At 42.8% G+C, this 12,009-nt stretch overlaps 1 long non-coding RNA gene across 2 annotated transcripts in view; it reads left to right on the top strand.

The window, feature by feature from the left end:
• LOC122551362 overlaps positions 1-12,009 on the top strand; it is a 68,109-nt gene that overhangs the window by 19,574 nt on the left and 36,526 nt on the right. Inside the window, exon 3 of one of the 2 annotated variants that reach the window (XR_006312083.1) lies at positions 5,171-5,317. The exons of the other annotated variant lie outside the window; for it this stretch is intronic. This is a non-coding gene — a long non-coding RNA (uncharacterized LOC122551362). The remainder of the gene's footprint in view (positions 1-5,170; positions 5,318-12,009) is intronic. 2 annotated transcript variants of the gene reach the window in all.

Here is a 12,009-nt window from a genome sequence, read left to right as displayed (position 1 = left end):
AAGATGTTTCCCCATTAACACTGAGAACAAACGGAGACCTATGGACACATTGTGCCTCAGGTAGCGTAAATGGATCACAGCTATCTCATACAAGGATGAATGACCCTGGTTAAAACTATCAAAACTATTCCATTATTTTGGAACTGATTCATCCAGAATCCCTGTCACATAACCAAATCTCCTGGTTTTTGAAAAAAGATTTATTGTACTTTTCCTGAACCTATGCTTCAATCTGGTAAGATGTGGTTTTTCTGTGAATATTGAGTCCGTCTATTAAGAATCTGAACTCTGCTCACCTTACAGCCAGAACTATGCCTGCCCAAGGTCTCAACCTCATTGGAACCTGGTTTCTGGAAGAAACCCTGTAATTGTCAAAAAGTGGATATCAGCCTCATCTCACTGTGCCTATGTTAACTTCAACAGAAATACTGTAAATTCAGCCAACTGCACCCACCTAAACTCAAAACATCAATGGAAAGGAACCTAGATTGAATACTGACTTTCTGGATTCAGTTAAAATTTATGCAAATTAATGACCAAACCTTTTGAGTTTTAAATCTATTCTTACTTATAATCCTTTTCTTTCCCCTTTTTCTTTTTTCTTATTTGTATGTTTGTGTGGGTGTTCTGGCAAAACTTCCCCTAGGTTTGAATGCAGGAATAACTCTCAAGAAAGTTTGTTGCAGGCTATTTAAAAATTAACTTTACAAACAGAGAGTTGAGGTGTGCACACCATGGCCTATTACAATAGGAAAAAAAAAGATAATTCATAAACACCTCTGCTTGTTGATAGAAGATGGGAAAAATCGAATAATTCTTGGAGAAGGCATTTTGGTGCTTTAGGGAGAATCTCCAAACATTGAACAACAAAAAGAACCTGTTTTTTGCAACACTATGGTAAAACATTCCAAAGTGATTTAAAAGAGTATTATCAAACAAAATTCAACACTTAGCCAGATAATGACATAAAGGAAAGGTCACCATACCTCAGTCAATGAAATTGATATTATGGATCATACGAAAGAAGGAGAGACAAGTTTACAGGTGAAGAGATTTAGGGAGGGAATTCCAGAGCTTAATATCTAGTCAGCAGAATGTGTGGCTTGAATTGATGGTGGGATTAAAAACAGGAGTGCACAAGAGTTCAGAATTGGAAGAGTGCAGATATTTCAGAAGACTACATTGCAACAGCAAAACATAGAAAAAGGGATGGGGTGTGTTAAGGTATGGAAACCTTTTTCCACTTGGTGAACTGGTCGAGAACTCATTGTCTGTAAGATTAAAATTGTTGATGGAACATCTAGAGAAGAACCAAGGAGGCATTGTTTTTATTCAGAGCATTGCGATCCAGATGCTCAACATGGAAAAGATGATAAAAATTGATTGGGTGAAATTGGCAGCAACTTTTCATCTAATTTTATGCTGTCTGACCCCACCTCCCAGGCTGTTCCAGGTAGGGATGTGAAAACTCATTTTATCATGCAGTCTGCTAAATGTTTCCATTGCAACGATAAACATTATATAGTTCTTTCTAAAATAAAAGATGTTTTCAAGTTAGCTTATGGCATATTGGAGAGGTAATGGCCTAGTGGTATTATTGCTAGACTATTAATCCAACGATTCAGGCAATATTCTGGGGACCAGTGTTTGAATCTCTCCATGGTGGAATTTGGATTCAGTTTTTAAAAGTTCTGGAATTAAGGGTCTAATGATGATCATGAAATGTTGTCGATTGTTGGAAAAAAACCCATCTGGTTCACTAATGTCCTTTAGGGAAGGAAACAGTCATTCTTATCTGGTCTGGTCCTATATGTGACTCCAGACCCACAGTAATATGGTTGCCTCTTATCTGCTCTCTGGGCAATTAGAGATGGACAATAAATGCTGACCTAGCCAGTGATGCCTACGTCCCATGAACGAATTTAAAAAAATCACTTTCAACATTGCGCAAGTTCAAAATTTTATTTCACCTCCTGAAATATTGTTAAAAAGTCAAACCTTTGTTAAAGTGTTGAACTTCTTAGCCTCACATCACTGTTATTCAACACCAGAGATCCCCTAAAGTTGGTGCCAGAATGAAGTGAATGCCAGAAAGGCTGAAATTTATGCCACATAGCTGCATAGATCTTTCTGGGCAGGTCTCTCCAATGTTGGTAATGAGCAGCTTCACTTCACTGCTCATTGCAAACTGCAGGCAGTTGGAAATGATGCCCTGGGCCTTTTCATTTAGTCCCACTTTGCAGCTCTTGAACTATCACACCGACGAAAACAAAATGTCATTACTCAGGTTGTAGCAAACTCTAATTAATTCAATCATCTTTAAATATCATTGGTCAGTTCACCGTACCAATTCATGTGTGATATGCTTTATCTAATATGAACTATATGAATTAATTTGGAACACAAGAGTGATTGAATTTAATTGGCACTCCATCCACCTCCTCAGAATTTCACTCACCACCACAGTGGAAGCATTGTGCACCACCTACAAGGTGCAGTGAAGTAATTCATCAAGTCTCCTTGGAAAACAAATTCCATATCCACTACCTCTACTATCTAGATTAGATTAGATTCCCTACAGTGCAGAAATAGGCCCTTTGGCCCAACAAGTCCACACCAACACTCCAAAGAGTAACCCACTCAGACCCATTTCACTCTGACTAATGCACCTAATACTATGAGCAATTTAGTATGGCCAATTCACCTGACCTGCACCATCTTTGGACTGTGGAAGGAAACCCATGCAGACACAGGGAGAATGCGTAAACTCCACACAGACAGTTGCCTGACACTTGAATCAAACCTGGGTTGCTGGCGTTGGGAGGCAGCAGCGCTAATCGCTGAGCCAATATGGTGCCCGAGAAGGGCAAGGGTCATAGATGTGCAAGAATACAACCATCTGCAAGTTCCTCTCTAATTGTCACTGTCCTGACTTGGAAATATATTGTCATTCCTACCGTGTCACTGAGTTAAAATCCTTGCACTTTTATTTTAACACCACTCTATGTTTCCCGATACTCCAAGGACTACCAGCAGTTCATGAAGGCAACTCACTGTCACCTTCTCCAGGACAATTAGGGATAAGCAAAAAAGGCTGACACAGCCTCAAATGCCCATATTCCAAGAATGAATTTTTAAAAACCTAGAAATTTTGGGGGTCAACATTGATGTCATTTTATCAATGAAGACACAGTGGAACTACATGTACTCTGATTGTCATTTCCACTGAGAAGCAAATTGAAAAGCTGCCAGCTCAGAATGTGTCAAGTTCACAAACCTGGTACAGCAAGGAATTAACTTCAGTCATGGCAGTTAGGAACCAAATTTAGAATAATTACTTTCTGTTTGCGAGAAGTATTCTGGGTGAAGTTAATCACTCAACATCAGGTTTTAGACTTGATTCTCCAAAGACATTTTTAGTTTTTTTTAAAAAGTATCGCATTTAACGGTTATATTTCAGTTAAAATAAATTCAAACTATATGTCTTCAATTAAAAGTAAAAACAGAAAATTCTGGAGGAAATCAATAACTCTGGCAGCATCTCTGGAATGAAAAACAGTATTAATGTTTTGAGTCCAAAATGACTCCCCTTCAATCTAGAATGAATAAAATGCAATTTTCACTTTTTTCCCAACATTACTGCCTGTCCTCTTCCAACTTCTGGATGTAAATTTTAAATTCAAATGAATCATTCCTGCACCTTCAAAATATTGATTCATGCAATTGGATATGAACTGTCAAATTGCAATCTTTTTCTTGAAAATCCAAAATGACCTTGAGCTTCTTTTGCCTGCAACATTAACACACTACCATGTTCCCTGGCTCACATCTTTGTCTCAGGCTTGCTGCAGTGCTCCAGCGGAGCTCAGTGCAATTTGGAAGAACAATACCTCTTTTTCCACTTGGGGAGCCTGCAGGACTCAATATCGAGCTTAATAATTTTAGTGCCAGAGCACCTTCTCCCATGTCCTTACTCCAACCCCCACATACCAGGCTTTGTCATCAGATGGTCTGCTACCGCACACAGAAATTGCTTGTCTGCATTAATGCATTACATCTTGCAAAGAGGTAAGGAGCACTCTCGGATGCTTGTGCTTTTTTCACTGACAGAATAATTCCTGAAATCTTGTTGCAATATCACTTCACAACAGATTCACAGCAGATGCCATCTCTCCAGCACTACACTCATCCCAGGAACAGCAGGACAACAAAGATACCTACATCAGGCTTTTACTAATTGACTACAGCTCCGTCTTCAACACCATAATCTCACAAACTAATCTCCAAACTCCCAGGCCTAGGTCTCTACTCTGCCCTTTGCAACTGGATTGTCAACTTCCTGACTCACAGACCACAATCAGTGAAGATAGACGACAACTCTTCCTTCACGATAATCCTCAATACCAGCACCCCACAGAGATGCTTACTCGCTATACACTCATGACTTTTTTGTGTGGTCAAATTTCATCTGAACTCCACTGACAACACCACTGTTGTAGGCTGGATATCAATCAATACTGAAACAGAATGCAGGAAAGAGGTAGAGTGTTTGGTGACACGATGCAAAGATAACAGTCTCTCCCTCAATGTCAGCAAAACTAAAGAGCTGACCATCAACTTCACAAACCAAGCAGGAGGATGAGCCAGCATCTAAGTTAATGGAGCTGAGGTGAACGTGGTTGACGGCATCAAGTTCCTGGGAGTGACAATCACTAACAATCTGTCCTGGATCTCCCACGTTGATGTGATGGTCAAGAAGGCACAACAATGCCTCTTCATCCTCAGGAGGCTAAGAAAATGTGGCATGTCCATAAGGACCCTCAACAACATTTACAGATGTACCATAGTAAACATTCTATCCGGATACACCACGGCTTGGTATGGCAACTGGTCTGCCCAGGACTGTAAGAAACTACAGAAAGTTGTGAACGCAACCCACACCATCACCCAAGCCAACCTTCCATCCATTGAATCCAAATACACTTCTTGCTACCTTGGAAAGGCAGCCAACATCATCAAAGACTCCTCGCACCCCAGTTATAATCTCTTCCAACCTCTTCTGTCAAGAAGAAGATACAGAAGCTTAAACACATACACCAACAGGTTCAAGAACAGCTTCTTCCCCAATATTATTAGATTTCAAATCTAATGTTCATCTTGCATTTTGTAGGTGGAGGAAATGGTGGACATTTCAGCCTGACCTTAAATTCACCTGGACCATCTCTGACACCTCTCTTCCTTTCCTGGACCTTTTCATCTCCATCAACGGTCACTGACTCAACATCAACATTTTCTGCAAACCCACTGATTCACACAGGTAACTGGGTTACATCTCCTCCCACCCTGCCTCCTGCAAAAATGCCATCCCGTATTCCCAATTCCTCCGCCTCCACCGTATCTGCTCCCAGGAGGACCAGTTCCACCACAGAACACATCAGATGGACTCCTTCTTTAATGAGCGCAATTTCCCCTCCCACGTGGTTGAAGATGCCCTCCAATGCATCTCATCCACTTTCCGCACCTCTGCCCTCGAACCCCACCCCTCCAACTGCAACAAGGACAGAACCCCCCGGTCTTCACCTTCCAACCCACCAATCTCAACATACATCGCATCATCCTCCACCATTTCCGTCACCTACAAAAGGACCCCACCACCAGGGATATATTTCCCTCCCCACCCCATCCGCTTTCTGCAAAGACTGTTCCCTCCGTGACTACCTGGTCAGGTCCATGCCCCCTAACAATCCACCCTCCCGTCCTGGCACCTTCCCCTGCCACTGCAGGAATTGCAAAGCCTGCGCCCACACCTCCTCCCTCATCTCCATCCAAGGCCCCAAAGGAGCCTTCCACATCCAACAACGTTTCACCTGCACATCCACCAATGTCATTTACTGTATTTGTTGCTCCCGATGCGGTCTCCTCAACATTGTGGAGACTGGACGCCTTCTTACAGAGCGCTTCAGAGAACATCTCCAGGACACCCGCACCAATCAACCCCACTGCCCTGTGGCCAAACATTTCAACTCCCCCTCCCACTCTGCCAAGGAAATGCAGGTCCTGGGCCTCCTCCACTGCCACTCCCTCACCACCCGACGTCTGGAGGAAGAACGCCTTATCTTCCGCCTTGGGACCCTCCAACCCCATGGCATCAATGTGGACTTCACCGGTTTCCTCATTTCCCCTCCCCTCACCTTGCCCCAGTTACAACCTTCCAGCTCAGCACCATCCGCATGATCTGTCCCATCTGTCAATCTTCCTTCCCACCTATCCACTTTACCCTATCACCTTTACCCCCAATCCATCCACCTATTGCACTCCCAGCTACCTTCTCCCCAGCACCATTCCCCTCCCATTTATCTCTCCACCCCCGAGGCTCCCAGCCTCATTTCTGATGAAGGGCTTTTGCCCAAAATGTCGATTTTCCTGCTTCCTCCAAAACAGGTATACCGTTTTGGATACTGTCGGGGGAGATGGCTCACAGGGGAAGGCAGCAGTAGTCAGGTTCATGGCACTGCTGTTCAGAAGGGCTGGAAAAAGAGTGAAAGGGCAAAAGTCATAGGGTATTCAATCGTTAGGGGAGTAGATAGGCGGTTCTGTGGTCGTAAACAAGACTCCTGTTGCCTCCCAGGTGCACAGGTCAGGGATGTCTCGGATTGACTGCAGAAAATTCTCAGTGGGGAGGGTGAATAGCCAGTTGTTGTGATGCTTGTAGGCACCAATGATATGGGTAAAAGGTGGGATGAGGTCCTACATGAAGAATTCAGGGAGTTGGGGAACAAGTTAAAAAGTAGGACCTCAGAGGTAGTCAGAGTAGAAATGGGAGAATTGTCAGGATGAATGCATGGCTTGAGAGATGGTGCAGGAAGGAGAGGTTCAGATTTATGGTAGTTTGGGACAGGTTCTGGGAGAGGTGGGACTTTTACAAATTGGATGGTCTACACCTGAGCAAGACTGGAACCAATGTCCTTGAGAGTGCTTTTGGTAACGCTATTGAGGAGGGTTTAAACAAATGTGGCAGGGGGATGCGAACCAAATGAGGAAGTTAGTGGACTGAAAGGAGGTAGTAACTAAAGCCTGTAAGGAACTAGATAATGAAGTCAGTGTGAGTACAGGGAAGAGTAGGCAGGGAGCAGATGATGAACACAGAGGGACAGGTGGTCTGAGGTGCATTTGTTCTAATGCAAGAAGTATAGTAGGTAAGACGGATGAACCTAAGACATGGATTAATACCTGGGAGTATGATGTTATTGCTATTACTGAGACTTGGTTGAGGGAAGGGCATGATTGGCAAATGAATATCCCAAGATATTGTTGCTTCAGGGAGGATAGAGAGGGAGGTAAAAGGGGTGGAGGAGTTGCATTACTGGTCAAAGTGTATATCACAACTGTGCTGAAGGAGAGCACAATGCAGGACTTGAGCAGTGAGGCAATTTGGGGAGAGCGCAGAAATAGGAAGGGTGTGGTACCAATGTTGGGATTGTACTACAGGCCTCCCAACAGCGAACATGAGATAGAGATACAAGTATGTAGAGAGACCGTAGAAAGATGTCAGAGCAATACGGTGTTGGTGATAGGAGATTTTAATTTTCCCAACATTGACTGAGATTCACTTAGTTTTCGAGGTCTGGATGGAGCAGAAATTGTAAGAGCATCCAGGAGGGTTTTCGAGAGCAGTATGTAAATACTCCAACTCGGGAAGTTGGAGTAAATACTCCAACTCCTGGCCAGGTGGTTAAAGTTACAGTGGGGGATTACTTTGGGAATAGCAATCACAATTCTGTACATTGTAGAATACTCTTGGACAAAGATGAGAGTGGTACTAAAGGAAAATTGCTAAATTGGGGGAAGGCTAACTGTACCAAAATTTGGCAGGAGTTGGGGAATGTAGATTGGGAGCAGCTGTTTGAAGGGAAATCCACATTCAATATTTGGGAGGCTTTTAAAGAGAGGTTGATTAGAGTTCAGGAGAGAAATGTGCCTGTGAAAATGAGGGATAGAAATGGCAAGATTATGGAACCATGGATAACAGGTGAAATTATGAGACTGGTTAAGAGGAGAAAGAATGTGTATATAAGGCCTAGGTGACTGAAGATAGACAAAGCCTTGGAAGAATATCGGGAATGTAGGTCCAATCTGAAATGAGGAATTAAGAGGGATAAAAGGGGTCATGAGATATCCATAGTGAGCAGGGTCCAGGAAAATCCCAAAGCCTTTTATCCAAGATGGAGGACAAGAAACATTTCTGGCTGTAACAAGCTGCTCCTTTTTTGAGGTATTTTAGATGTTGGAGGTGATTTCCTTGAATTCCAGAAGCAACAATTGCATTGTTTTGGAACTTTGGAGAAAAAGAAGTCAAAACAACAGCACTTTTAAAAGGGAGAGGAACAGACAAAGACAACACATGGTGAGGTCAGTGCAGGAGAGAGAGAGAGAGAGAAAGAAACCCACATTGCTAACTGACGCAGCAGTGAACCTGCGCAGTTACTGCCTTTGCTGGTTGAATTCATGTATCGCTGGACATCAGAGGGTGTCTGGGAAAATTAACAAAATTAGAAATTCACAACTGATCTTGGAGGAACTGGTTTAGGAGAGGTCACAGCACAGAAACAGATAAGTGAATAGTTTTAAGTGTGGCCTTACAGTAAGTCTACAGTAGTGAGTAGAGTGAATTCTTTCTTGATTGTATGTTTTATTGTGATATGCCTCTTGATTAAATTTAAAAATATAAGCCATAAATATTAAGTTAGCCTGGAGCAGTGTTTTGTAGAAGAATAAGACAGTGCAATTTTCTGGGTCTGTAGATTGGAAAAAGCAAAAATGGCCTTTAGTAGAGTGATGTCCTACATTCTTGTCGGATGTAGGAGTTTAGGGAGAGTTTATGGGTTACTGAGGATTATATCTGCAATAAATGCCATTGGTTGCGAATCCTATCAGATCGAATGGATCAGTTGGAGAGACAGTTAGAGGCAATGAGGAATTTACAAGAGCAAGGGGATGTGATAGATGGCAGTTATAGGAAGGGGGAAAAGTCACAGATACAGTCACATAGATGGGTTAACTCCAGGAAGGGTATGAGATGTAGGCAGATCATGCAGGAGTCTTCTATGGCTATCCCCATTTCAAACAAGTATGCTGTTCTGGAAAATGTAGGGGGTGATGGGTTCTCAGGAGAATGTAGCACAAACAGCCAAGTTTCTGGTATCGAGATTGTCTCTAATGCAATGAAGTTTACGTCAGTTTCCAAGAATTGATTGTTTTAGGGGATTCTCTAGTCTGAGACACAGACAGACGTTTCTGTGGCCAGCAGCAAAAAATCAGAACGGTGTGTTGCTTCCCTAGTGCCAGGATCTAGGATGTCTCAGAGAGATTGCAGAATGTTCTCAAGGGGGAGAGGTCCCAGCAGGAGGTCATTGTACACATTGGAACTAACGACAAAGGAAGGGAAAAGGATGAGATTCTGAAGGGAGAATGTAGTTAGATAGGAATGTAAAAAGGAGGTCCTCAAGAGTAGTAATATCTGGATTACTCCAAGTGCTACGAGCTAGTGAGGTCAGGAAAGCAGATGAATGCATGGCTGAGGAGCTGGTGTCTGGGAGAAGGATAGCGAGGAGAGAGATCAATCTGAGACTGGTGCAGTTAAGAAAAGAAGCGAGTCAAACAGTCAGGGCAGGCAGGGACAAAGCAGAGAACAAGGTAGAACTGATAAATTAAACTGCATTTACTTCAATGCAAGAGAACTAACAGGAAAGGCAGATGAACTCAGGGCATGATTAGGAACATGGGACTGGGATATCATAGCAATTACAGAAACATGGCTCAGGGATGGACAGGACTGGCAGCTTAATGTTCCAGGATACAAATGCTAAGGAAAGACAGAAAGGAGGCAAAAGAGGAGGGGGAGTGCCATTTTTGATAAGGGATAGCATTACAGCTGTGCTGAGGGAGGATATTCCCGGAAGTACATTCAGAGAAGTTATTTGGATGGAACTGAAAAATAAGAAAGGGATGATCCCCTTATTGGGATTATATTATAGACCCCTAATAGTTAGTGGGGAATTGAGAAAAAATTTGTAAGATCTCAGTTATCTGTAACTGAGTGGTTGTGGTAGGGGATTTTAACTTTCCAAACATAAACTGGGACTGCCATAGTGTTAAGGGTTTAGATGGAGAAGAATTTGTTAAGCGTGTACAAGACAATTTTCTGATTTAGTATGTGGATTTACCTACTGGAGAGGGTGGAAAACTTAACCTACTCTTGGGAAATTAGGCAAGGCAGGTGACTGAGGTGTCAGTGGGGGAGAACTTTGGGGCCAGCGACCATAATTCTATTAGTCTTAAAATAGTGCTGGAAGACAATAGACCAGATATAACAGTTGAAGTTCTAAATTGGAGAAAGGCTAATTTTGACGGTATTAGACAAGAACTTTCAAAAGCTCATTGGGGGCCGGTGTTCGCAGGCAAAGGGACAGCTGGAAAGTGTGAAGCCTTCAGAAATGAGATAACGAGAATCCAGAGAAAGTATATTCCTGTCAGGGTGAGAGAAAAGGCTGGTAAGTGTAGGGAACGCTAGATGACTAAACAAATTGAGGGTTTGGTTAAGAAAAAGAAGGAAGCATATGTCAGGTATAAACAGGATAGATCGAGTGAATCCTTAGAAGAGTATAAAGGCAGTAGGAGTATATTTTAAGAGGGGAATCAGGAGGGCAAAAATGGGACATGAGATAACTTTGGCAAATGGGTTAAGGAGAATCCAAAGGGTTTTTACAAATACATTAAGGACAAGGATCCTTGACAGGATCAAGGATGTCTCAGAGAGGGTACAGAATGGAAGAGAGGGGCTAGCAGGAGGTCATTGTCCACATTGGAACCAACGACACAGGAAGGGAAAAGGATGAGATTCTGAAGAGAGAATATTGAGAGTTAGATAGGAATGTAAAAAGGAGGTCCTCAAGGGTAGTAATATCTGGATTATTCCAGGTGCTGCGAGCTAGTGAGGTCAGGAATAGGAGGTTAAAGCAGATAAATGCATGGCTGAGGAGCTGGTGTCTGGGACAAGGATTCGGATTTTTGGGATCATTGGAATCTCTTTTCGGGTAGAAGTGACCTGTACAAGAAGGACGGATTGAACCTGAATTGGAAGGGGACTAATATACTGGCAGGGAAATTTGCGAGAACTGCTTGGGAGGATTTATACTAGTAAGGTGCGAGGGTGGGACCCAGGGGGATAGTAAGGAAAGAGATCAATCTGAGATAGGTACAGCTGAGAACAGAAGTGAGTCAAACAGTCAGGGCAGGCAGGGACAAGGTAGGACTAATAAATAAAACTGCATTTATTTCAATGCAAGGGGCATAACAGGGAAGGCAGATGAACTCAGGGCATGGTTCGGAACTTGGGACTGGGATATCATTGCAATTTCAGAAACGTGTCTCAGGGATGGGCAGGACTGGCAACTTAATGTTCCAGGATACAAATGCTACAGGAAGGATAGAAAGGCAGGCAAGAGAGGAGAGGGAGTGGCATTTTTGATAAGGGATAACATTACAGCTGTACTGAGGGAAGATATTCCTGGAAATACATCCAGGAGAGTTATTTGGGTGGAACTGAGAAATAAGAAAGGGATGATATCCTTATTGGGATTGTATTATTGACCCCCTAATAGTCAGCGGGAAATTGAGAAACAAACTTGGAAGGAGATCTCAGCTATCTGTAAGAATAACAAGGTAGTTATGGTGGGGGATTTTAACTTTCCAAGCATCGACTGGGACTGTCATAGTGTTAAAGGTTTAGATGGAGAGGAATTTCTTATGTGTGTACACGACAATTTTCTGATTCAGTATGTGGATGTGATTCAGTATGTGGATGTACCTACCAGAGAAGGTGCAAAACTTGACCTACTATTGGGAAATAAGACAGGGCAGGTGGCTGAGGTGTCAGTGGGGGAGCACTTTGGGGCCAGCGACCATAATTCTATTTGATTTAAAATAGTGATGGAAAAGAATAGACCAGAT

The sequence above is a fragment of the Chiloscyllium plagiosum genome, chromosome 1 (genome assembly GCF_004010195.1).
Source record: "Chiloscyllium plagiosum isolate BGI_BamShark_2017 chromosome 1, ASM401019v2, whole genome shotgun sequence".
Taxonomy (NCBI): Eukaryota; Metazoa; Chordata; class Chondrichthyes; order Orectolobiformes; family Hemiscylliidae; genus Chiloscyllium; species Chiloscyllium plagiosum.
This window is presented reverse-complemented; position numbering and strand designations above follow the sequence as displayed.